This window comes from Lepidochelys olivacea, assembly GCF_965140295.1.
Source record: "Lepidochelys olivacea isolate rLepOli2 genome assembly, chromosome: 3".
Lineage (NCBI taxonomy): Eukaryota > Metazoa > Chordata > Testudines > Cheloniidae > Lepidochelys > Lepidochelys olivacea.
Genome location: NC_140413.1, coordinates 61,331,496 through 61,359,255, shown reverse-complemented (window position 1 = coordinate 61,359,255; position 27,760 = coordinate 61,331,496). Strand labels below are relative to the sequence as shown.

The 27,760-nt window shown below is 43.1% G+C and overlaps 1 long non-coding RNA gene across 1 annotated transcript in view; it reads right to left on the bottom strand.

Moving 5' to 3' along the window:
* LOC311517483 overlaps positions 1–27,760 on the bottom strand; it is a 48,031-nt gene that overhangs the window by 9,547 nt on the left and 10,724 nt on the right. The window contains exon 2 of the long non-coding RNA XR_014710712.1: positions 4,528–4,711. This is a non-coding gene — a long non-coding RNA (uncharacterized lncRNA). The remainder of the gene's footprint in view (positions 1–4,527; positions 4,712–27,760) is intronic.

Here is a 27,760-nt window from a genome sequence, read left to right as displayed (position 1 = left end):
AGCTGTGAAATTACACAGAAATTACACAGGGAATAAATGCATAATGCCTCACTGTGGATCCTTAGAAAGCCTGGTAAAAGAGTGTTATGTAACCTAGCTGCAATGGTAAAAGGTAAGTTTAGGATAAAGCAGCTGTAAGACAAGCATCTTTGCTTCTCTCTGTCCATAATGCGAGGATGACCATAATGATGATGACAATGACTACTCACAATGAACAGCATTGTTCAGAATAGCTTCCATATGAGGAGAGATAAAAAGACTGGTGCTGTTCATTTTAGAAAAGAGACAACTACAGGGGGATATGACGGCAGTCTATAAAATTATGAATGGTGTGGAGAAAGTGAGTGGGAAATTCACAAGAATAGGAAATAACTCAAGAACTAATGGCCACCCAATGAAATTAATAGGTAGCAGGTGTAAAACAAACCAAAGGAAATACTTAATCACACAATGTACAGTCCACCTTTGGAACTCATTGCCAGAGGATGTTGTGAAGTCCAAAAGTATAAATGGGTTAAAAAAAAGATATGATATGTTTTTGGAGGATAGATCCATCAATGGGAATTAGTCAAGATGGTCAGGGACACAACGTCATGCTCTCGCTGTCTCTGAACCTTCAAATGCCAGAAGCTGGGACTGGATGGATCACTTGAAATTGCCTTGTTTTGTTCATTCCCTTTGAGGCATATGTCACTGGGCACTGTCAGAAGACCGGATACTGGGCTCGGTGGACCACTGGTCTGATCAGGTAAGGCTGTTCTTATGGTCCATTTAAGGATGTCAAAGAGCTTTACAGATCTTGCGCAAGTATTACCAGTCCCATTCAAGAGAAAGGGAAAAAGAGGTATGGAGAATTATTTCTTGGACAAACCCAGGGAATGAGTCAATGGCAGAGTTCTTAGTAATATGTGGAGGTTGTGATATTTGCAAACAGGAAGAGGAGTGTTAGGTGGAGAAAAGGGGAGCAGAGAACCTCTGGAAAAATACATAGCAGGACTAAGGGTTTAGCCCAATTAACTTAGGGAATACTGTGAATATCACAGTTACTATCTACTTACAAAGAGAAAATGGTAAAGATTTTAATGGCAAACATTATGGAATAGGAGATGGAGGGAAATATGGGATCTAGTGAATTTTTGTTTGTTATTTTAAAAGTCTTGCATATATTTATTTCATCAGATACACCATTCCATTAGTCATTTGACATTTCAACCAAATTGGCCTTCAAGGCTCAGTAAACCAACAGTTATGTTGATTGATGAAATAGTTTGTCTAAAGAAATAAATATATGGAAGTCTTTTAGCACCAGCACAATAATGCATGGTTTTATAACTGTTTTCTACAGTGGCGCCAGAACTGGAGGGGCCAAGGCCCATCCACTTTTTGCCCGGGAGGACCCCACCCCCTTTCCCTCCTCTTTCCCCCAAGTCCCATCCCCCAGCGCAGATGGAGGTGGAGAGTCCTTAACTCTGCACTGGCTCCCCACAGCTGCCCATGCAGCTCTCCCTGACCCAGCTGTGGCTGGGGTGAGTGGGGGAGCGGCCCTCAGAGCTGCAACCTGGCCATGGTAAGCTATGAGGAACCGCAGACCCCTCCTTCTACCCTGGGCGCGGGGTGGGGACATAGGCCGGGGGCTGCTCTCCTTGAGCCCCCTGCACTGCAGCAGATGGAGGGTCTGCCTTGGCTCCCCACAGCTGCCCAGCCTTACGTGCATCTTATTATGGCCAGGCTGCAGCTCCAAGCTCCCCCACCATTGCTGGAGCCTGGTCGGGGAGAGCTGTGCAGGCAGATATGGGGAGCAGGTCCCTCCCCCTGCCCTGGATGGAGGGCCCGGGGTCAGGGACACAGGCAGGGGGCTGCTATTAGGGACCCCCACAGATGGGGAGGGCAGACTCCCTGCCCCAGCTCTGGCTTCTGGCTTGGCCAGGGGCAGGGCTTTGGGGGAAAGAGATGGGTCAGGGCCTTGGAGGCTGGGGTGGGGCCTCAGGGGGCAGGAGCCTCTGGGCCCTCCCCCCACTTTTGGAAAGGCTCCGACACCCTTGATTTTCTAGAATCCTTTAACAAACTTTAATACGCAGAGAGTGTAATAAAAATAGAGACCTACAGCTCAGCATCAGGGGTCACTTCACTATTAACCAAAGTACCTTTCCACCAAATGGGATGTCAGGAGAATTCTACACATGTAAGTAATAGTGCTAGTGACACTGAACTACACATAACTGCCTTGTAATTTTCTGAGATGGAGGCCACCAGACTCCAGTTACTTTGGTTGCTTGAGTTATTCACAGAGAAAAAGTTCACCATATAAATGCAATAAAATTCTGCAATATATGAAAATTATTTGTTGCCCCAAAAACAAGAAGATTGACTTGTTTTTTTTTAAAAAAAAAACTTTATTCTTTTCCAAACACATTTTAATACCCTCTGAATATCATTCTTTTCTTTAGAATAATTCTTATCTCTAGAATCAGAACTGGTGAATTGGTGAAAGTGATAATTAAAAACAAAATTATACAGTGTCTAGAAGATCATGATATTAGAGAGTTTAACAAGCAAGACTTTTGTAAAGGAAGATAGTGTGTCACCAACCTATCAGAATTCTTTAAAAGTGTCAACAAAACAAATAAAACGTATCTCAGGGAAAGGGGAACTCGTTGATATAATTTATTTAGACTTTCAAATCATCTTTGACAAAGTTTCCCAAAAGAGACTGCTAAAGAAACTAAGTAGTCATGGGGTGAGAGGCAATTTACTGTGATGGAATAGAACTGGCAGAAAGACAGAAAACAAAGAATAGGAATAAATGGTCAATTTAAATCATGGCAAAAGGTGAAGATTGAAGTGACACAAAGATCTGGACAGGGAAGAATATTGTTTAATCAATTATTGGGAAAAGCAGTGAGATGGCAAAATTTACAGATCACCACAATTATTGAGGACAGCCAAGACTAGAGAAGGCTATGGGTATGTCTGTTCCTGAAGGTGTAAATTCCAGATTGAGGGGACATACCTGTGTTATATCTGATCAAGCTGGGGGGCTAAAAATAGAATGTAGCCTAGTACCTTGGATGCCTACATACTTGGGCAGCTAGCTCTTCCCGCTGCTGCAGCTATACTCTATTTTTAGTGCACTAGTTCAATCAGAGCTAGCACAAGTATGTCTCTTTGAGCTGGAACTTACAGCTCCAGCTCAAAGTGTGAGGAACTCTATGAGGAACTACACAGGGACCTTACCAAACTAGCTGAATGAGCAAAATGAAGGCAGATGAAATTCAGTGCTTCCAATTTTAAAATTTTTTCACATTGGACATAAAAATGGCCACACTGGATCAGACCAATGGTCCATCTAGCCCAGTATCCTGTCTTCTGATAGTGTCCAATGCCAGGTGCTTCAGAGGGAATGAACAGAACAGGTAATCAAGTGATCTATCGCACATTTCCAGCTTCTGGCAAACAGAGGGTAGGGACACTTCAGAGCATGGTTTTGCATCCTGCCCATCCTGGCTAATAGCCATTGATGGACCTATTCTCAATGAACTTATAGCTCTTTTTTGAATCCTGTTATAGTCTTGGCCTTCACTACATCCTCTGGCAAAGAGTTCCACAGGTTGAGTGTGGAGGGAATAATTTGAACCTTTGCAACGCAAGATTCTAAATTAAGTGTATCAAGTCAGAAAAAAAGATCTTGGCACCATAGTGGATTGCTCAATCAAGACCTCTGCCCAATGTGCAGCAGCTGTGACAAACACACACAATGTTAGGATGCACAAGTAATGGGATGGGGGAATACTATGGAAAATATGATGCCATATTTATAAAATCAGTCCTCCTTGCCTGGAATACCATATTCACTTCATCCTATCTCAAAAAAGATATAGTAGAATTAGAAGGGGTTCAGACATGGGCAATGAGAAAGATTAAGAGCATGAACAAACTCATCTTCTAAGAGAGAAGAGATTGGGACTGTTTACCTTAGAGAGATCTCCAAAACTGTCTGTCTCTCTCAGCTGAAGATTGGTTGTGGGAGAGCGATTAGCTACCTAAAAGCAATTTCATTTTAGGAATAAATGTGTTTCCCCCCTTCATGACTGGAGCAAGGAGAAAAAATGTATTTAAAACAATAATTTCAGTGTTGTCTAGACACTGAAGAAGGCCAGAAGAAGGAAAAAAATGTTTTCAGTGAATCTTCCTAAGTCCTTTCAAGTTCCTTCTCACAATTTGTAAAAGGAGCAATAATTTGAAATGACACACTTCTAGGGGGAAAATTATCCCCTTCCCCTCCCAAACAGAACTACAAAGAGAATTGTCTAAAAATAAAGAAAAGCCATCTGCTGAAACAGCCAAATCATTATCTACTCAAAGGCAAATAACACCATCTTAAACTGTGGCTTTGGAAAACTACAGTTCTCTAAAGTACTAAGTAGCTAAGATTTCAAATAAGAAAAAATTATTAATTCATATATGCACTGCAGGAATGATATTGTTTTGATATAAACACTTTTAAACTATTTATTTTAGCTATGTTACCTTAGGCTGTAATCTTGTCACAACCAATAAACAAATCAGGTTCAGACCTGGTCAGTAGTTGGATGGTAGTCCATATTGGAGAAGCTAGGTGCAGTAGAAGTGGCAATGATTAGTTAGAAAGTTCTCAGTCTTCTTTCTGGTGTTCTACAGAACCAATGCCCTTCGATGCTACTGGATACATCATCTGTAAGATAGGAGAAACCAAGTTCAGGAACATCTGTGGTAGCTGAAGTTTCCATGGTACATTTTTACAAAAGTAGGGGTGTTCACCCCAATTTCCTCATCAAAAGGTGAATTTGGGAAATTATATTCTGCTGATCTAAAGCCCCATTCTTGCAACATGAGGTGCTTAGGTGGACTACTGCACCCTCATTGAACTTCATGAAATCAACGGGGCTCCATGCAGATACAGCAGCCCGACCAGACAGATAGTGTAAAATTGGTCCTAAATTTCCTGTGCTGTTTCAGGTGGATACAGTATTAGGCTTTGATCTTGCATCCACAATCTCCCTCGTGCAGACCTCTGAGCCTGTGCAGAGTTCCACTGAAGTCAATGGAAGTCTGCATGAGTTTAGGGAGTCCAGATTTGTGGATGATAATCTTGTCACAACCAATAAACAAATCAGGTTCAGGGTGTTAGTCCTTCAATCTCCTGACCTAAACAATTGCATAATATTACAGAAGAGATGGCATTTTAGTAGTCAATGGTGTTTTCCCTGAAAACAGACTTAGATACATTTGTGAAGAGCGTTGTGTTCCTTCTAAATTAAAGGTGCTATTCAAATTCAAGTCATTATTCATTCAGTTTATCATTCTAAGAGAGTCAAGTGAAACAAATTCTTAACATTTTTACCTTATTCCAACTCAGTATCCAACCTCTCCCCACTCCTCACATTTCTATTTTAAGTTCCCAAATATTTTAAAATAAAGTTTCTTTGCACTGGCTTCTGGCTTAGCACTTCCCATCCCCATCTCAGTCTTCAGACCCAGATTAGAAAACTGTCAATTGGAATAAAAGTGTTACAAATTGCATAAATTACATTTACTCTAGTTAGTAATGAAAGTAACTTCCTAATGCTTAATGCCTTGTTTGCATCGTTCCCTACTGCTGAGTTCTGTTGTAACCTTTGACCTGTGCTGATCAGCCAATGCATATTTTATCGGTCAGGAATCTGAGTTTTGCAGTTTACCTTGCTGGTTTGACCTGGTACAGAATATGTTAGAACTGTTGACAGAAATAAGATCAAAATAGATTTAATGGAATTAATTGGATAATTGAGAGCAGAATGTGGTTTACTGTATTAAAGATTTTTTTTCTAAATCAGATCTGAATAGCTGGATTGTGCCTAAGGAGGATGGAATTGGGAGGGCCTGATAGTTATTAAAATTAAAGTGATCTAAAACCACTGTTATATTGGGGAAGTGCTTGGAGGGGGTCATCAAGACACACTATCTGGACAGCTGTTGCTGGAAAGATTCTGCCTATAGAATAGTAAATCAGGCAGATGCAAGTTGTGCTAAACAAATGTGCTCACAAGCAGCAGCTACTACATGCAGTCTCCCCAGAGCCAGTGTTCTCAAGTACAGAATAGGGCTTAGCCATTCCTTGCTTCCATCCAGACAAGTCTCTTTCAGAGCATGGAACACCTCATACATGTGATCTCTGACTCATAAGACTGACCTGGAACACAAACTCACCCTGTCCAGATAGGGTTTTGTGGCAGGAGTTCTGGTTAACCAAAATTGACTATAATTTGACAAAAGTCTCCAGCTTCCATGCAATTTTATAAGAAATACATTCAAAGAGTACAAACCACCCTGGGGAGCGGGTACGTTTTCCCACATCTCCTTTTCCTGGGCAGTGCACACCTTCAGAACAGCATTCCTTTCTTCAGGGTGCTGAGCCTAAATGGGCTCACCTACACCTAATGAGTTTCAGCTAGTAGTGACTCCCTGTACTACCTCTCGACCCTGACAGGAAACTCATTGGTCATTGGCTGGCTCCACTGGGTCCCCTTCAGGTGAGATCATTGGGATGAGCTGCAGAAGACCTCAGAGAACACTGAAAGATGAGGCACCCTCTCACATGGATGATGAGCTGAGAAAAGGAGGGTGGACTTTGAAGAAGGGAGCTCTGAAGATCCACCATTACATTATCAACATCTTTTACTGATCATAAACGTCAGATTAGAGAGAAAAAAATCTTTCAATAACTCTGAATTTTGACTGAGAACCTCTGCTATTGCAAATTCATCTTCACTAAATGCCACATACTACATCTACACTTACTGCACATAGCTACTAGGCATGGCTGGCAGTTCCATGATATTTGCAAATGAAGCAGATCAGTCAGTCCTAGAGTGAGAAAGCAGTTCCCTCTCTTTATCTTGCTCCTGCTAAGCTTCTCTCATCTTCTATTCTGAGCATTTGTCATTTTTCCTCACTAGGCAGCAGCAGTTATGCATTCTTGACTACACACCACAAGAACAATTTTCAAACACTTTCTTGGATACCATGCTATCTCTAATTATTGGAAAGCAAAATTAGTTTGAGCAGCAAAAACCTGACTCAAATTTTGGAGCATAATTAAGAGAGTCAGAATACCCAGGGGAAAACCTTTTTCCTGCAGCTAGAAGTGGAGAGGAAATGCTCCTATCTATTTTAACTAAAAAGTGATATTAAGACTTTTTTTCCACTCTAAGGACCCTGAGAAAGAAGCAAAGAGGATTAAGAAAACAGAGACCCTTGCTATGTTGAAATCTGAACTGCACAACATGAAAAGTTTCATCAATTAAAAAGGTAAAAGCTGATTGAGCAAAGCTGCAGGAGGAAAGGGTTTTTTTCTTCTTCTTCTTAAATAGCGCTTTGGATCCAAGAAAGATTAAAGAGGCAGAATGTAAATAACTTTATTAAGAATTTTTTTTCATCAGCAGGAATTGAAAATGAAGAAAAATCAAAGACAGTAATTTATTAAAACACCCAGATGTTGCATAAATAATGTGATTGCGAAAGTTCTGAATTTTCTGTTTTTCTCCTGCTATTTTAACTGCAATTTTGTTTGTCTGGTATATCTTGTTTTGATGACAATTAGACTACTTAAGGTGATCTCTATGATACTACTCAAATGTGCCAGGGGGTCAGAATCTGGATCTAAGAGATTGGAAACTCCATGTGAAATTGGAAGCTTTTTTTTTGCTCCTAAGTGGTCTGGGCTGAGTAAAGATTTGGGATGAGCCATGTAAACTTAAATGAAGGGATAACAGGACCTTTCATTATCTCAAAACACAAATTTAATATGGAAAGATTAGGTTTACAGTCCACAAATAGAGGGGAAACTTAGCTCCCAGAGGGAATGAAAAGCCCCAAATTGCAATTAAATGACAATTTTCCTATTGTATTTGGTGAAAATGGGGCAGATGCTAAACTAACTAATCAGTAAAACTGGTTGAATTTTTTTTTGACAAAACAGTTTTCTGTCAAAAAATGAAGTTTAGTCAAAATCAAAATGTATCATGGGAACATGTGAATTTGATTACATTTTTGATGGGAGAAAGTTGATTTTTTTCCCCAACTTTCTTGTTTGATTTTAATAATGACTAAATGTTTCATTTCAGCAAGATAAAGGCTTTACTTTGACTTTATCACTTTGATTAATTTTGTTTAGACTTTGTGACAAAGCTCTGTCCTTGTCTCCGTGGGTCCTGCGTTTCCTGGCGGATTTCGCTAGCCTCAGAGGCTTACTGTGACCCTCCGCGTAACCCTTCTTTCCCTAGAGACAAGGGTCACAGTCTACTAAGCCATTTTCATCATAAGCCAGCGAGGGAGGTGAGGAGAAGTTATCCTTCCTTCCACAGTCTCGGTTGTCTCCCAGTCTCAGTGATTAATCAGGGGGCAAAGGTGTGGGGGGAGCCCGGGCCCACCCTCTACTCCGGGCTCCAGCCCAGGGACCCTAATAGTATCAGCTATGGTAGCTGACCTTTTAGAAACATGACATGTACAATTCCCTGGGCTACTTCCCCCACAGCAGCCTTCACTTCCTCAAGCTCCACTTCACCCTTACCTCAGGGCCTCCTTCCTTGTGCCTGATATGGTGTGTACTACTCAGCCTCTCCAACAGCACAACTTCCTCTCACAGCTCCTGACATGCACCCCCACCTGACTGACTGGGAGGCTTTTAACTAGTTTAACCCAGCCCCCGATTGGCTTCAGGTGTCCCAATCAACCTAGCATTCTCCCTACCTTCTGGAAAGTTCTTAATTGGCCCCAGGTGTCTTAATTGACCTGGAGCAGCTTCCATTTCACTTAACCTGGTACCAGGGATTTGTTTGGCCTGGAGCTAATATATCTATCTCCCACTACTTTTCTATAGCCATCTGGCCTTGCCCCGTCACAACTTCTATAATACAGTAAAATTACACAATTATATTTATATAATATTTAAGATATAAAACACATCCTATATTTTAATATAATATAAAAGCTACAATGAATCAACACTATTAAAACATAATGTTTTTACCTTTTCAAAATTTAAACAAAAAATTTTGATCATTCCAAATTTAAATATTTAAGAATTTGTATTCTACAGGAAATTTTGGCTTTTTATTCTAATTACGAAAAAAAATAATAAATCAAAATTTTCTAGTGGAAATTCCAGTTTTCAGCCAGGAAAGTCTACTAATTGGGAAAGTCTGGAAGAGAGCAGCCATCTGACTCTACTGTACCTCCCTAATTAGAGGGAAAGTAAAAGAGACAAAAGGAGGCAGAAAACAATACCAGACCATGCGTGATCCATTGTCTTAAAATCTCACACAAACATGGAGTAGGCCTCTTGAAGGAGTTACCAAAATACCCTTAGTATGGGCAGATCTTTAACTTCTCATTAGCCAGCACAAACAGGACAGTCTTTGAAATCTATCCCTAGTACCCAAGACTTTCTCAAGATAATCTGAGAAATGTTGCACCACTGTGGTGTAACATTGGGCAACAGTTAAAGTGCTGACTAGACAAGGGTTTAGGAGTGAAGTCTGTGACAGAGATTTTCCTGTTTTTCTTTTTCCTTCCTCAAAGAGCCAGTGTTTACACTGCACACCTGACATATAAAAGTCTGTTAGACAAATCTGGAAAATTACTTAGTGACTAAATAGCTTCTGAATGAAGTTAAGGAGCATTGAGAATGAATCCAGTAATCATTTATTGAATGAGTGTACCAATCGAAAGAAAGAAAGAAAAAAAAATGTTCACACAGAAAATGGGCCATCCTTTGCTCTGAATGCTCTGAATATTTTTACATGGTTGGAATTATAGTTTATTCTTTCCCCTATAATGAATATTGCCTTATTTCCTTAAGAAAAAAAGAAACTTACTTGGAGACAGTCCATTATCAGGTACTTTATGATTCATCATGCTGCTCTTCAGCACAGGTCAATAGTTGTGGTATCATAGTCTGGGTTCACACTTGCAAATAATAGGAAGATTAATTTTAATGCACCAGAAAAATCAAGGGCTGGTATAATCAATCATCAATCACTATCCTTCCTGTTTATGCCAGGACTTAAAGAGAATCCTGCTAACAAACAGGATACAATGTGAGACAAGCTTCTGCACTCTGTCAGTGCGGTGAAGGACTGAAGGAGTGACTTGGAAAATTTAAATGCAAGTGGAAATCATTCAAAGGAGAAGGTGAAAGCTTTGATAGATGCCACCTACCCGCATCAACGGGTTGGGGAACTTGTTGGGGCTGGTGGTGCAAGGGGGGAGAACCCCAGCAGCAAGAGAGGGAGACACTTGACAAGGGCCAATAGGTAGCTTCTCCCCCACTGAAACTCTTTTGCCCCCATTGGCCAGAGGGAAACTGATTGGCCAGCATTTCCCAACTCCCAGGATTTAATCCATCCGGGGGGCCATGTGGAGTCTCTTTTAGCTGTTTCAGCAGCCCACCTCACCCTCCCCGACTAGGAATTGGAACCCGAGCTGACAGATGGTACAGATCTAAATGATTTCCTGTTTAGGGAGTTAGGAAGGATTTTTTTCCCCCGTGAGCCAACTGCAGAGGACCAGGGAGTTTTTTGTCCTTCTTGCAGCACTTTCAAGCCACAGTAGGTTAAGTAATGCACTTAGGAGCTAACTGAGGTACCGGAGTGGAATTGTTCATTCGTTGCAAGTTGCAGTTCGTTTCTATTGAGGTTCAGAGAACAGAATGAATGATTCCAGGAGATAAAAGACCTGGAATTTTGGTCATGGGCCTTGGGCACATGTGATAGGGTGAGACCTTGTAGCCTTCATGAATGGAGGTCAGACCTTGTGGCCCTCACTGGCTGAGATCTCCACCGTGCTGCACCCTCTATCCTTCTCATGGAGGAGAGGGTGCTAGAACTCAGAGAGAGGCTAGGGAGTAGGCTTGTGGGGGGAGGCTGAAGAGAGCCTACCCCATGTTATGGGTTATATGGTAAGGAGTCCTGTAACCCCTGCACTGGAACTGATTAAATGCCTGATATAGGAAAATGTGGGTGATGGGCAGGTAGTGCCCCTCCCCTGTGTTTAAGTTTAATAAAAATTGTGGCCTGCTGCTTCATTCCATGTATGTGTCTGTCCTCATTTTACTTGTGTCCACATCAAACCACTCTGCTGTGGGAAACACAGGTTGACACCCAGAGCTAGCACCCAACAGAAGAATGTCTCTCATACAGACTTCACTACAGAAGCACTAAGCTACTGGGTTGAGGGTGGTATCATGTTTATGAAAAACACAAGGAATTATACTATCACCATTGAGAGTTCCTCTGGTCCTGGAGCTGCCATGTAACCTGCAGTGCCTGTTTTGGGGCCAAGATATTAGGTGAAATAAGACCAAGCCTGTTCCTATGAGACTAAAGTGCAAGTATAACTAAGAGCCAATATTTTCAAATGTGAGTGCCTAAATTTCAATACCTAAATCCATATTTAGGCATCTAATACTATGGGATCCCAATTTTCAGGGGTGCTGAACATCTGCAATTTACTAAGAAGAGAATGGTAGTGATGTGCAGTGCCTGTGAAAAATAGGGCACTTTTACAGTAATTAAGTGCCTAAATATGGATTAAGGTACCCAAGTTTGTGTTATAGACTGGCCTAGTAGTCAGAGCAGGAGTCAGGTCTAGTGGGTGGACCAGGCAGCCAGGCTGGGGAACAAAGCCAAGGGATGGTACCAGAGTCAACTGTCAATTACCAGAGCCAGAGGTCAAGTCAGAGTCAGGAATCAAAGATGAAGGCCAGAGCTACGGTGAGAACCAAATGCCAGAGCCAATGGGCAAGTCGAGGTCAGAGCCAAGACTGATAACTGATGGTGGAAGTGAGGGAAGGGCAAGAACTGGGGGAGAGGCAAGGATCAAGCACGGAGCAAGAACACAGTGGGAACAGGAGCAAAGGCAGGGGTAAGGCAGAAGGCAGGAGTCAGAAGCAGAGTGGGCACAAGCAGGGTCCAAAGCATTCAAAACAGAAAATCACCTTGTTGCTCAGACAACTTCCTGTGCCTCCTTCAGTCTTAAATAACGTGGTTGGACCAATCAGTGGAGACTGGGCAATCCTCCAATCAGGGCTTCCATGAGTGGTGCCTTGGCTGCGGCTCTAGTCCTACTAACTTCTCGGCCCATCAGGTTTCAGTAGACACTGGGTGCTGGATGCGGTGGCTGTTTGGGAACTCTCCAGGTTCGAGAACTGGGATATCATAGTTTGGTAAATTTGGCCAGTAATAGCTGGCCCAATTAGGATCTAATTCTCCCACCTTTATTCCTGATGAGTAGTACCTTAATCCACACATAGGCATATTCAAAGGGTTCTACTCAATGAGTCAGAAGAAAGGAGCAACAATTTCTTTTATGATAGAGCTGCTAGTTAACATCATATAAGTAAGGCATAGAAATTAACAAATGGTAATGCCACAATAAAGACAATGAGTGAAGTGTCTCTGTGTCAGTGTTTTTGAAATGTATATTCAAAGAAATGTGATATATGACTGAATCACTCTGGACAGATCAAAAAACAAAACAACTTCCGCAACAACAGTTTGCGCTATTGTTTTAGAACAAACCTAATGTCAGTGGCCCTGCTATAAACAGTCACAGGTGATACTGGGCTAGTTGCACAGAATCAAAATTATCAGGTATAGATTAACATGCCTGGAGTTTTATCACAAACCAGATAATCCTTTATATCTACAAAACCACACAATGCTAATCAGTGAATGAGTATGTACATTATAGGAGGACACAGCCAAAATATTGAAATTTTATGAGCAAGATGATGAAATGAAAGAGGATTAGCTTTCTGAAAATCCATGAAATTATGAAGACAATATCTAGGGACGGATATCACTCATATGGAACTCTTGTAACCTGGCAGAGGACTGAATATGGAGCTATATCACCTAGGGTACGTCTACTCTGAGCCTCAGTGTGGACTATGGAGGTTTGAATTGCAGAGCATATCACAGTGTTGTCCTGTAACTGTCCCATGAAGAGCTGGCTTGAACTAAAATGTACCTAGTTTGTGCTAACATAGTCCTCTTTCAAACACAACTATGTTGACATGAACTAGGTACCTTTTAGTTTGTGCATCCACACGAGGCACTTACAGTGCAACACTTCCATGCACTCTGCAATTCACACCTCCATAGTCCGCACTTTGGTGCACTGTAGACCAGCCCCCAGAAATAAAGGGTGAACTGAACAAGCTCCAAATGGGTAACAAAGAGAATATTACTAGAAAGACAAAATCCTGACTATATGGGTGGCTAACCATAGCTTTAAAAGTAAGGGGGCTCTCTATGAAAAGGAAAAATACCTGTGGCTTTTGTGAGGAAAAAAAAAAAGATCATGAGGATGAAGTCAGTCAAGTGACAGTCCATGCAGAGCAGGGCAAATTTGTTTGGGCTAAACTTTTTTTCCACTGAAAATGCAGATACAGGTTGACAAAAACATTTCATGAATTTGTGTAGAATTTTTTTTGTTCATGAAAATTTTGAAAAAAAATGTTTTGGGTTGACCATGAAAACTGTTTGTTTTAATTTTTCTGTCCAGCCCGTGCATTAAAAAAAATAAAAAATCAGTAATTCACATAGGTCTCGTCCCATATCATTACAAATCAACAGACTTCGGAACTTCATACAAGACAAAAATCAAACAGTAACCACCATTTCTAAAAGGGTGACTGTGTAGATAGTGACTGAGTCTGATCAAGATGCATCACATGAGGTGGAGGAAGAAACTTTTGTGTACACAATCCATCAAGCTGGCAGCACTGATAGCCGCCAAACAACTGTGCAATTAGCAGCTACAAGCATGGAGTTGCTGATTGATTCCGGGGTAGCCATAAAACTGACACAAGCTGAGAAACTGCCACTCACACTGCACTCAAAACAAAAGATCACATATGAGCAGAGCAGTATTACCATCCACCAGGTCCTATATATTCTGCAGCACGCTGGACCTATATTCTATGGTAAAGTCCCTATTTTCTGTGGTACACTAGTGTGGCAGTCTGGAAATTCTGCATCAGCTTCATTTTAAATGAACTTAAAGGTTTTATAATGAAATATGAAAATGAATAATACAAATCACTCTGTGTGCCCACCACAGATTTGGACAGAACAGCCTCTCCTTGGGTTATCAGCCTCATAATGTCTCTGGTATGCCAACCATCTTGTCCATGACAGACACAGCTGCTCCCCAGCAACAAACATCCCGGAGCAGCTTCAGCATGAGCAGGGCAGGGAGAGTCACCTTCAGCACCAACGGACCAATGATGTCGGTGGAATACATTGTGTAAACTGAACTCTAGTTGAACTCTTTTCTAACTGCTGACTGGCTGTTTGGTCTGCACTCCTCCTCCACTGTGCCTCTGCTGCTAGCCTTCCTCCTCCTACCAATCTTAACCTTCCCACCTTCCTCGGCTCATGTCCCCTTCTCTCCCTCCATCATTCCCCAGTTCCTTCCTCCTCCTGCTTTTAACTCCTCCATTCTGCCATTCAACCTCACCCACTGCTACCCCCATATATACATTTAAATTAAAAAAAAGATTCAGAACCAACATGTCACATACTTAGCTTGCTTATGTAGGCACATGATCTTATTGGTGTTCCCCTTAATATCTGTCCCACCCATCTACCCTTTTCCTCTTGTGTTTGGCATACTTCTTTACTATGTCTTCGCTCAAATTAGACTGAAAGAAAGCATGTCTTCCTCTGTGTTTGAACAGCACCTAGTGATGGGGACTCACTGAGCACTACCTCAATATAAAAAGAACAATCGCAATCCCAGTGTTACTTATTTTTCTTTTTAAATTTAATTTTTTTCATGCTGTGTCCACATTTTCAGATTCCAGTATACCACGGAATTTTTGTATTGATGACACACAACTTCCTTGTAGAAGCTGCCAGGGAAGAAACTTGATGAGTAGGCAGCTGGATATGGGACAGCTGGGACTTTTGGTACCTAAGGTGGCAATTGTGAGGGAAGCACATTTGCTGAATGTTTCTGCTAAAATGATCAGCACTACAATAGTTAAGAGTGAATATTTACAATATCATCCTAAAGGTTCAGAGTCAACACCCCAACTGATGAAAGGAAGAGTCTGCATGACTTCGAACTATCATTTCAGACTCTCTAGACTCAGGAAGACAATGCTGGATTGGTTTTCACTTGGTTCATGTTTTTAAGGTGTCTCTCTTCACAAACATGAAGGCTAGAAACAACTTTTTAAAAATTAAAGTTTAGATTCAGGAGAACAAGTCTGCAGAAAGAGCTGGGAAAGGGGTGAATCCTGGGATTTGGAATTCACATATCACTCATCTACACAAGTATCACAACCTTTGCATTTATCAAAAGCACACCTTCCTCCCAAAGGAGATAAAAATATGCCCTAATTTGCACCCCTGGAATCCAACTGACTTCAACAGTACTACACAGGGCAGAATTTGGCCCTTACCTGAACTCTCCATCAGCAACTATTGTGTGTCTAAATTATTCAGTAGTAAGCTAAACTGCAATCAAACTTTGTACCTATGTTTGCCAAGAACAGGTGAGCTGTTTGCATCTTTGGAATTTTTAAAATAGTTCCAAGTAAGAGTCTTTTCTCTCAACTACAGAACAACAAACTAAGCAGTGTGGAGGGTGACACAGTATGGCCATAACGTTGAAAGTATTATTCTGTTAGTACCTGCAGTACTATGGTTTTTCTATTCATTTTTTATTAAGTCTTTTAGCTTTTGTTATGTCCCTCCAATAACTTAAAAGTATAGAAGTGTTAAATTTGAAGAATGTGTTGTTGTAGCCATGTCAGTCCCAGGATATTAGAGAGAAAAGGTAGGTGAGGTAATATCTTTTATTGAGCCAATCTTTGTTGGTGAGAGAGACAAGCTTTCAAGCTACACCAAGCTCTTCTTTATCATAGAATCATAGAATATCAGGGTTGGAAGGGACCTCAGGAGGTCATCTAGTCCAACCCCCTGCTCACAGCAGGACCGATCCCCAATTAAATCATCCCAGCCAGGGCTTTGTCAAGCCTGACCTTAAAAACTTTTGAGGAAGGAGATTCCACCACCTCCTTAGGTAACGCATTCCAGTGTTTCACCACCCTCCTAGTGAAAAAGTTTTTCCTAATATCCAACCTAAATCTCCCCCACTGCAACTTGAGACCATTACTCCTTGTTCTGTCATCTGCTACCACTGAGAACAGTCTAGAGCCCTCCTCTTTGGAACCCCCTTTCAGGTAGTTGAAAGCAGCTATCAAATCCCCCCTCATTCTTCTCTTTCGTAGACTAAACATCCCCAGTTCCCTCAGCCTCTCCTCATAAGTCATGTGTTCCAGTCCCCTAATCATTTTTGTTGCCCTCTGCTGGACTCTTTCCAATTTTTCCACATCCTTCTTGTAGTGTGCGGCCCAAAACTGGACACAGTACTCCAGATGAGGCCTCACCAGTGTCTAATAGAAGGGAATGATCACGTCCCTCCATCTGCTGGCAATGCCCCTACTTATACATCCCAAAATGCCATTGGCCTTCTTGGCAACAAGGGCACACTGTTGACTCATATCCAGCTTCTCGTCCACTATAACCCCTAGGTCCTTTTCTGCAGAACTGCTGCCGAGCCATTCGGTCCCTAGTCTGTAGCGGTGCATTGGATTCTTCCGTCCTAAGTGCAGGACTCTGCACTTGTCCTTCTTGAACCTCATCACATTTCTTTTGGCCCAATCCTCCAATTTGTCTAGGTCCCTCTGTATCCTACCCCTACCCTCCAGCGTATCTACCTCTCCTCCCAGTTTAGTGTCATCTGCAAACTTACTGAGGGTGCAATCCACACCATTCTCCAGACCATTTATGAAGATATTGAACAAAATCGGCCCCAGGACCGACCCTTGGGGCACTCCACTTGATACCGGCTGCCAACTAGACATGGAGCCATTGATCACTACCCGTTGAGCCCGACAATCTAGCCAGCTTTCTATCTACCTTGTAGTCCATTCATCCAGCCCATACTTCTTTAACTTTCTGGCAAGAATGCTGTGGGAGACTGTGTCAAAAGCTTTGCTAAATCAAGGAACAACACATCCACTGCTTTCCCTTCATTCACAGAACTAGTTATCTCGTCATAGAAGGCAATTAGATTAGTCAGGCATGACTTGCCCTTGGTGAACCCATGCTGACTGTTTCTGATCACTTTCCTCTCCTCTAAGTGCTTCAGAGTTGATTCCTTGAGGACCTGCTGCATGATTTTTCCAGGGACTGAGGGCAGGCTGACTGGTCTGTAGTTCCCAGGATCCTCCTTCTTCCCTTTTTGAAAGATGGGTACTACATTAGCCTTTTTCCAGTCGTCAGGGACTTCCCCCGATCGCCATGAGTTTTCAAGGATAATGGCCAATGGCTCTGCAATCACATCCGCCAACTCCTTTAGCACTCTCGGATGCAGCGCATCCAGCCCCATGGACTTGTGCTCGTCCAGCTTTTCTAAATAGTCCCAAACCACTTCTTTCTCCACAGAGGGCTGGTCACCTCCTCCCCATGCTGTGCTGCCCAGTGCAGTAGTCTGGGAGCTGATCTTGTTCGTGAAGACAGAGGCAAAAAAAGCATTGAGTACATTAGCTTTTTCCACATCCTCTGTCACTAGGTTGCCTCCCTGAGTCAGTAAGGGGCCCACACTTTCGTTGACTTTCTTCTTGTTGCTAACACACCTGAAGAAACCCTTCTTGTTACTCTTAACATCTCTTGCTAGCTGCAACTCCAGGTGTGATTTGGCCTTCCTAATTTCACTCCTGCATTCTCGAGCAATATTTTTATACTCATCCCTGGTCATTTGTCCAATCTTTAGGTCTGGGAAAGGTACTCAGATTGTTATAGCTAAATACAAGTTTGAACAGATAGTTTAGCATAAGTAGTTGGCACATATTCTAAGGGACCATTCAAGGTCAAGTGGCCTGTTAACCGACCTGTAGCCATAGCACAAAAAGGGGGAGTTAGTGCCTTACAGATTGTTGTAATAAGCCATAAATCCACTGTCTTTATTAAGACCATGATTTGTGGGGGCTAGCAAAGTTATGAATTTAAGCTTCCAAACTCAACTTTTGAAAGTGTTGTGTAGGTTTCCTTGGAGGATGGGGACTAATAGAGCAATTGTTTGTGAAAAGTGTTCACCCACAGGTAATGTGGTGTTTTTGTCTTTCATCATTTTCCTGTGTGAGTTCATTCAAGAGTGTAGCATTTATCTGGTTTCACCCACTTGGTTGTTATAGGGGCATTTAGTGCACTGGATGAGGTACGCCACATGTTGTGATAGGCTGGTGTAGGATCCATGGATCTTGAAAGGTGTGTTGATAACTGTAGCAGTAGAGATATGTCTGCAGGTTTTGCATCTATTGTTCTGGCAGAGTCTGGTGTTTCTTTGAGTTGGTGCATCCTGGTCTGTGGAGAGCTTGCTTCTGATGATGAGCTTGGAGAGCTTGGGGGGTAGTTTGAAGACCAGAAGGGGGGGGTTCAGGAAAAATTTCTTTCCGGATAGATTTCCCATTGAGTGCGAGTTGTAGTTGTTTGATGATATCCATATACTTTCCAGTGTGGGTTGATATGTATTGAAGAAGGTTCTCTCAGGGTAGTTGGGTGGCCTGTTCCTCAACGTGATCCATTTCTCTGGTGGAGTGTCCTTGTTTGGTGAAGGCTGTTTTTGGTGTGTTAAGGTGTAACATCCTGGACTTTATCCTCAGTGCATATTCCGTGGTATCCAAATGCCTGGCTGTAGATAACAGATTTCTTGGTGTGTTTGGGGTAGTTACTGGCTCTAGGAAGGTAGGTGTGGTGTCCTAAGACTACAGGAGTGTTAAAGGTCCACATCACCTTGAATGCTCCCTTAGAATATGTGCTATCTATTTATGCTGCTAAACTATCCCTACGACTTTGTGTTTAGTTGTATGTCAAGGTTCCTCCCCCACTCTGAACTCTAGGGTACAGATGTGGGGACCTGCATGAAAAACCTCCTAAGCTTATCTTTACCAGCTTAGGTCAAAACTTCCCCAAGGTACAAAATATTCCACCCGTTGTCCTTGGACTGGCCGCTACCACCACCAAACTAATACTGGTTACTGGGGAAGAGCTGTTTGGACGCGTCTTTCCCCCCAAAATACTTCCCAAAACCTTGCACCCCACTTCCTGGACAAGGTTTGGTAAAAAGCCTCACCAATTTGCCTAGGTGACTACAGACCCAGACCCTTGGATCTTAAGAACAATGAACAATCCTCCCAACACTTGCACCCCCCCTTTCCTGGGAAATGTTGGATAAAAAGCCTCACCAATTTGCATAGGTGACCACAGACCCAAACCCTTGGATCTGAGAACAATGAAAAAGCATTCAGTTTTCTTACAAGAAGACTTTTAATAAAAATAGAAGTAAATAGAAATAAAGAAATCCCCCCTGTAAAATCAGGATGGTAGATATCTTGCAGGGTAATTAGATTCAAAAACATAGAGAACCCCTCTAGGCAAAACCTTAAGTTACAAAAAAGATACACAGACAGAAATAGTTATTCTATTCAGCACAATTCTTTTCTCAGCCATTTAAAGAAATCATAATCTAACACATACCTAGCTAGATTACTTACTAAAAGTTCTAAGACTCCATTCCTGGTCTATCCCCGACAAAGACCAGCATATAGACAGACACACAGACCCCTTGTTTCTCTCCCTCCTCCCAGCTTTTGAAAGTATCTTGTCTCCTCATTGGTCATTTTGGTCAGGTGCCAGCGAGGTTACCTTTAGCTTCTTAACCCTTTACAGGTGAGAGGAGCTTTCCCCTAGCCAGGAAGGATTTCAAAGGGGTTTACCCTTCCCTTTATATTTATGACACGCCCCCCAAATCTCAGCTAGGGTGAACACTGGCTGGGATTTCTTCCTGGAGCTCTAGGAAAAACAGAGTTAATAAGACACATGCATCTCTAAATATACTACCAAGTACATAAAGACTAACAATATTTTCCACATCTCAAGGACGATTTTAACCAGTTGATTCTGGGAAACTTTCACGGGAGAGTGCATCAGCCACTTTGTTAGAAGCTCCTGAGATGTGTTGGATGTCGAAATCAAAATCTTGGAGAGCTAAACTCCACCGAAGAAGTTTTTTGTTAGTTTCCTTGACGGTGTGAAGCCACTTCAGTGCAGCATGGTCGGTTTGCAGGTGGAAATGCCGTCCCCAAACATATGGGCGTAGCTTTTCCAGAGCGTAGACAATGGCATAACATTCTTTTTCAGTGACTGACCAGTTGCTTTCCCTCTCAGACAGTTTTTTGCTGAGAAACACTACAGGGTGGAATTCTTGATCAGGTCCTTTCTGCATTAAAACTGCTCCCACACCACGCTCGGACGCATCTGTGGTTACTAGGAACGGTTTGTCAAAGTCTGGGGCCCTTAGTACAGGGTCAGACATGAGTGTCGCTTTAAGCTTGTTAAAGGCCTTCTGACACTTTTCGGTCCACTGAACAGCATTTGGCTGTTTCTTTTTGGTTAGGTCTGTCAGTGGGGCAGAGATTTGGCTGTAGTGCGGTACAAATCGTCTGTAATAACCGGCCAAGCCTAAGAAGGATTGAACCTGTTTCTTTGACTTTGGGACAGGCCACTTTTGGATAGCATCCACTTTTGGATAGCATCCACTTTGGCCTGTAGGGGGCTGATAGTTCCTTGACCCACCTGGTGTCCAAGGTAAGTCACTCTGTTTAGGCCTATTTGACACTTCTTAGCCTTAACAGTTAGTCCTGCCTCCCTTATGCGCTCAAGGACTTTTTGTAGATGTTCCAGGTGGTTTGCCCAGGAATCCGAAAATATGGCCACATCGTCAAGGTAGGCGACTGCATATTCTCCTAATCCCGCTAGGAGACCATCTACAAGTCTTTGGAAAGTGGCGGGTGCATTTCGCAACCCGAAAGGGAGTACATTAGATTCATACAGTCCGAGATGTGTGGTGAAGGCTGACCTTTCCTTGGCAGATTCATCTAGCGGTACCTGCCAGTACGCCTTGGTTAAGTCCAAGGTAGAAATGAACTGGGCCCGTCCCAGTTTCTCTAATAGTTCATCTGTGCGTGGCATTGGATAGTTGTCTGGGCGAGTTACAGCGTTTAGCTTACGGTAGTCCACACAAAAACGTATTTCTCCGTCTGGTTTGGGAACTAGAACCACTGGAGATGCCCATGCACTTTCAGAGGGGCGGATTACACCCATCTGTAACATATCCTGGATCTCCCGTTCTATAGCAGTTTTAGCTTGAGGAGACACCCGGTAAGGTTGGACCCTAATAGGGTGAGCATTACCTGTGTCAATGGAGTGGTATGCCCGTTCAGTCAGTCCTGGGGTGGCTGAGAACGTTGGCGCGTAGCTAGTGCACAGCTCCTGGATCTGCTGTCGCTGCATACGCCCAAGGGTCATGGAGAGGTTCACCTCTTCCACACCACCACCACATTTCCCTTCGTAGTAGACACCTTCGGGCCACTCAGCGTCGTCTCCTCCCTGGGCTGTAAACTGACAAACCTTTAATTCTCTGGAATAAAAGGGCTTTAGAGAATTAATATGGTACACCTTAGGCTTTCGGTTGGAGGTGGGGAATGCTATGAGATAATTAACAGCTCCCAGGCGCTCCTGGACCGTGAAGGGCCCTTCCCACGATGCTTCCTTTTTATGGGCCTGGAGCGCCTTTAAGACCATGACCTGGTCTCCTACTTTGAAGGAACGCTCTCTGGCATGTTTATCATACCAGGCTTTTTGCTCTTTTTGAGCATCCTGTAAGTTTTCTCTAGCAAGGGCTAAAGAGGTTCAGAGGGTGTTTTGTAGGTTGGTTACGAAGTCCAGAATGTTAGTTCCTGGAGACGATGTAAATCCCTCCCATTGCTGCTTTACCAACTGCAATGGCCCCTTAACCTCATGGCCATATACAAGTTCAAATGGGGAAAACCCTAAACTGGGATGTGGTACAGCTCTGTAGGCAAAGAGCAACTGCTGCAATACTAGGTCCCAATCATTGGAGTGCTCATTTACGAATTTACGTATCATGGCCCCCAAAGTTCCATTAAACTTCTCCACCATGCCATTTGTTTGATGGTGGTAAGGAGTGGCAACTAAGTGATTTACCCCATGAGCTCCACAAAGGTTTTTCATAGTTCCTGCCAGGAAATTAGTCCCTGCATCTGTGAGGATGTCGGAGGGCCAACCTACCCTGGCAAAAATGTCTGCTAGTGCCTGGCATACACTTTTAGCCCTGGTGTTGCTTAGAGCTACTGCTTCCGGCCATCGGGTGGCAAAATCCATGAAAGTCAGTATGTACTGCTTTCCTCTGGCTGTCTTTTTCGGAAAAGGACCCTGAATATCCACAGCTACTCGCTGAAATGGAACTTCAATGATGGGGAGTGGCTGGAGAGGGGCTTTGACCTGGTCTTGGTGTTTTCCCACTCTTTGGCACACCTCACAAGACTGGACATAGGTAGAAACATCCTTGCCCATTCCCTCCCAGTGGAATGACCCCCCCAAACGGTCTTTGGTCCTGTTCACCCCAGCATGGCCACTAGGGTGATCATGGGCTAAGCTCAAGAGCTTGGCCCGGTATTTAGTTGGAACTACCAACTGTCTCTGAGGATGCCAGTCTTCCTGGTGTCCCCCAGAAAGAGTTTCCTTGTATAAAAGTCCTCTTTCTACAACAAACCTGGATTGATTAGAAGAGCTGAGAGGCGGTGGGTTGCTCCGTGCCGCCGTCCAAGCTCTCTGGAGGCTTTCGTCTGCTTCCTGTTCGGTCTGGAACTGTTCCCTTGATGCTGGAGACATCAGTTCCTCATTGGATTCTGGACCTAGGCTTGGTCCCTCTGGAAGCGATATAGGGGATGGAGCTGTGTCTGTTGACTGTGAACCGCTCTCCACTGGTGCACTATGTTGGGATTCAGGCTCTGGCTGAGCCTCTTGGGTCGGGTTATCGGCTGCTGCCAGTTCAGGGTTGGTGGGGCCCTCTGGTGTTGAGGTTGCAAGTATTGGATTCAGTGCTGACACTGGGTCTGGTGTTGGTTGTTCGGCCGGTTCCGGTTCTGGGACTGGTTCCGTCTGGGTCTCTGGAACTGGATCCACTACTGCTGTTGCAGACATTGGCCTGGGGTCTGGGTCCATCACCTCTGACCAGGTCCTGATAGAAGTTTCCGGAACAGAGCTAGGCCTCACGGCTTGTTTAGCCTGGCTGTGGGTGACCGTTCCCACCCTCTTGGCCTGCTTCACATGATTGGCCAAGTCTTCCCCCAACAGCATGGGGATGGGATAATCATCATAGACTGCAAAAGTCCACATTCCTGACCAGCCCTTGTACTGGACAGGCAACTTGGCTGTAGGCAAATTGAAAGAGTTGGACTTGAAGGGTTGAATCGTCACTTGGATCTCTGGGTTGATTAAATTGGGGTCCACTAAGGAAGCATGGATAGCTGACACTTGTGCTCCGGTGTCCCTCCACGCGGTGACCTTCTTCCCGCCCACACTCACAGTTTCCCTCCGCTCCAAGGGTATCTGGGAGGTATCTGGGCCTGTGGACCTCTGGTGTGATTCCGGTGCAATGAACTGTAATCTGTTGGGGTTCTTGGGGCAGTTGGCCTTTACATGCCCCAGCTCGTTACATTTAAAACATCGTCCAGCTGACGGGTCACTGGGGCGAGGAGGGTTGCTGGAGAACGGGGTGGTGGGACGATAAGGGGTCTGGAGGGTTCTTTGGGAGGTAGGTGGGGCTTTGGGCGGCCCCCGGTAATAGGGTGTGGTCTGGGGTGGTCCCTTCTGGTCTCCGCTCCAACTGCGACCAGTTTTCTTCTTCTCTGCCACCTCCACCCATCTGGCTCCAATCTCTCCTGCCTCGATTACAGTTTTGGGTTTCCCATCTAGGATGTATCTTTCTATTTCCTCAGGAACACCCTCTAAGAATTGTTCCATTTGCATTAGGAAGGGCAAATTTACTGGAGATTCAACACTTGCTCCTGATATCCAGGCATCCCAATGTTTCACAATGTGGTAGGCATGTCGGGTAAATGACATGTCTGGTTTCCACCTTAGGGCTCTGAACCTCCGACCAGACTGCTCGGGTGTTATCCCCATTCTGACTCTCGCCTTGGATTTAAACAGTTCATACTTGTTCATGTGTTCTTTAGGCATTTCAGCTGCCACCTCAGCTAAGGGTCCACTGAGCTGCGGCCTCAGCTCTACCATGTATTGGTCAGTAGAGATGTTGTACCAAAGGCAGGCCCTTTCGAAGTTTTCTAGGAAGGCCTCAGTATCATAGCCTGCCTTGTAGGTGGGGAACTTTCTGGGATTGGAAGTGGTACTTGGAGAAGGATTACTAGGGTTTGTTGGGATATTCTGCTGAGCCTTTATCTTCTCCATCTCCTCCACATACTTCCTCTCTTTTTCCTTCTCCTCCAGTTCTTTGTCCCTTGCTTCCATAGCTCTCCTGTGAGCAGCCGCTTGGTGTTGTTCTGCTTCTCTCGCTGCCTCCCTTTCTTGTTCCTTCTTCAGCCGCATGAGTTCTATCTGTCTTTCATGTTCCCTTTGTCTTTCCTCAGCCTGAAATTTGGCTAATTCGAGCTGTAGTCGAGCCGCGGATTTTGTCATTCTAACCTCTCTGTTTTTAACTAACTTTACACCCGAGGTTTAGAAATAAACCAACAAAACTTGGCTGTAAAATTTTGCTGTGCTGGAATAGAATACCTATTCTCTGATAGTGATTGTCAGCCTACAGAAAAAGACAATTCCCTTGTCTCTGCTCTGGGCCCAAATTAAAGCAAAAAACCTCCAACTACTTGGAAACCTGCTTACCCAGCTCAAAGAAAAAGCAAATGGGTAGAACACACACCCCCTATTTACTTTTAGGAAGAAAAAAAAACCTCTGGGTTGGAAGACTGAATTTCCCTGCAGGAGTTAAGTACCCTGCCTCCAGGCAAAGAAAACCTGTAATTCACAAAGATAATCCCCTTTTTTCTCTGCTTGGCCACAAAGCAGAGAAAAAACAAGCTGCTTTCAGTTTCAGTTGCTTTCTGGACTTCCTTTCCAAAGGGAAAAAAAATTCCTTTTTAAAATCTGTATTTCTAGTTCAAAAAATCTCAACTGGACCTCAAAATGATTTCAGGTTAATCCCACCACTATGCCACCATGTCAAGGTTCCTCCCCCACTCTGAACTCTAGGGTACAGATGTGGGGACCTGCATGAAAAACCTCCTAAGCTTATCTTTACCAGCTTAGGTCAAAACTTCCCCAAGGTACAAAATATTCCACCCGTTGTCCTTGGACTGGCCGCTACCACCACCAAACTAATACTGGTTACTGGGGAAGAGCTGTTTGGACGCGTCTTTCCCCCCAAAATACTTCCCAAAACCTTGCACCCCACTTCCTGGACAAGGTTTGGTAAAAAGCCTCACCAATTTGCCTAGGTGACTACAGACCCAGACCCTTGGATCTTAAGAACAATGAACAATCCTCCCAACACTTGCACCCCCCCTTTCCTGGGAAATGTTGGATAAAAAGCCTCACCAATTTGCATAGGTGACCACAGACCCAAACCCTTGGATCTGAGAACAATGAAAAAGCATTCAGTTTTCTTACAAGAAGACTTTTAATAAAAATAGAAGTAAATAGAAATAAAGAAATCCCCCCTGTAAAATCAGGATGGTAGATATCTTGCAGGGTAATTAGATTCAAAAACATAGAGAACCCCTCTAGGCAAAACCTTAAGTTACAAAAAAGATACACAGACAGAAATAGTTATTCTATTCAGCACAATTCTTTTCTCAGCCATTTAAAGAAATCATAATCTAACACATACCTAGCTAGATTACTTACTAAAAGTTCTAAGACTCCATTCCTGGTCTATCCCCGACAAAGACCAGCATATAGACAGACACACAGACCCCTTGTTTCTCTCCCTCCTCCCAGCTTTTGAAAGTATCTTGTCTCCTCATTGGTCATTTTGGTCAGGTGCCAGCGAGGTTACCTTTAGCTTCTTAACCCTTTACAGGTGAGAGGAGCTTTCCCCTAGCCAGGAAGGATTTCAAAGGGGTTTACCCTTCCCTTTATATTTATGACACGTGGTATCCAAATGCCTGGCTGTAGATAACAGATTTCTTGGTGTGTTTGGGGTAGTTACTGGCTCTAGGAAGGTAGGTGTGGTGTCCTAAGACTACAGGAGTGTTAAAGGTCCACATCACCTTGAATGCTCCCTTAGAATATGTGCTATCTATTTATGCTGCTAAACTATCCCTACGACTTTGTGTTTAGCTGTGACACCTTTCCCAGACCTGAGGAAGAGTTCTGTGTAGCTCAAAAGCTTTTCTCTCTCTCATCAACAAAAGTTGGTCCAATAAAATATATTAGCTCACCCATCTTGTCTCTCTAAATGTGAAGAATGACACAGACATGATTACAATCATAGAGAACAGCAATCAGATATTATCACAGAGGTGTATTCTAAATTCTGTTTTTATCCAGCCCTTCTACTGACCTCAGTGCAAGCTGCATGCTAAGAAGAGTAATGAAAAGCCATAGGTAGAGCTGGATGGAGAGTGGGAATTCCATTTTGTGGAGAATTTTGAGGTTCAAGAGGGAGTTCTGGGATGCTTGTCTATAAAGTCCCCCTAAGTGGGAGACAGCATACTCTCCTTTTCACTGTCAGAAAATTGTGTAGTTGTGTGACAGTCTTGACTCAGGATATTCTGAGAGCCATGGATTTGGTCTTTTTAATGCTCTGCCTTGAATGTATTTACAAGCAACAGTCCTAATACCTAATTGGCATTGTTGGCCATTTTGCCTTCCTGAGATTATGGTGTGTCAAAATAATGACGAAAAAAGATCATGGAACTTTCTTGTTCATCTTCTGTTTGTGGGAAGTAGAAGATTTAGGCCTACAAGTTCCTTATGGTTGTAACAAAGCTGTAATCTAAACCTAACTACAAACATTCAATTTAATGGAGTGACAAAATATCAGTTAACAGCTTCAGAAGCAAAATATTTATCTGAGGAAATATTAGACAAACATTAATACACAGTGTTAATTTATCTTAATGTATATGATGTAACATAATTTCAGCCTTGCTGTACACAGATGCCGCTTAACTGACTTCACCTGCATCACACCTGCTTTTAGGGCTGAATTTGGTCCATATTTTTAAAGTGTTATGGCCTACATTAGCAGTAATGCTATGCATGCAAGAATAGGATCAGCAATCCAGAACTTTCTTTTACCCCTTATTTCTGCTATACACATCATCTCAGGCTCTCCTACATACCGCCCATGTGAACTACTTTTCCTCTTTGTGATTTTGAGGGAGTTCCGCAGGCACAGAACTGTTTAAATTCTGAATCCTGTTAAGATGCTGTTATGGTTCGATAGTGTCTCTGGCAAGCCATTTGGAGCCTATTTGCAAGAAATGCTGTTTTCCGGGCTTTTAATGAACAATTCTGTTTTTAAAAAGTGATGGAGATAAAAATATTCCAGTGTAAAACCACAATGTTTTAGCAAAAATACATAATTTAAAACTTACTGTACTCTGTAATTAATTAAAATATTTAATTAAAATATCATTTCTAATAAACAATTGAGACTGAATAATAGTATCCTCTTCCTATTGCAATGCTTTGTTGTAATCACTAATTTATTCAGCACTGAAACAGAGCTATCGTCTAATAGAAAAATGTGAACTCACTCTGTTTAGATGAGAGAAAAT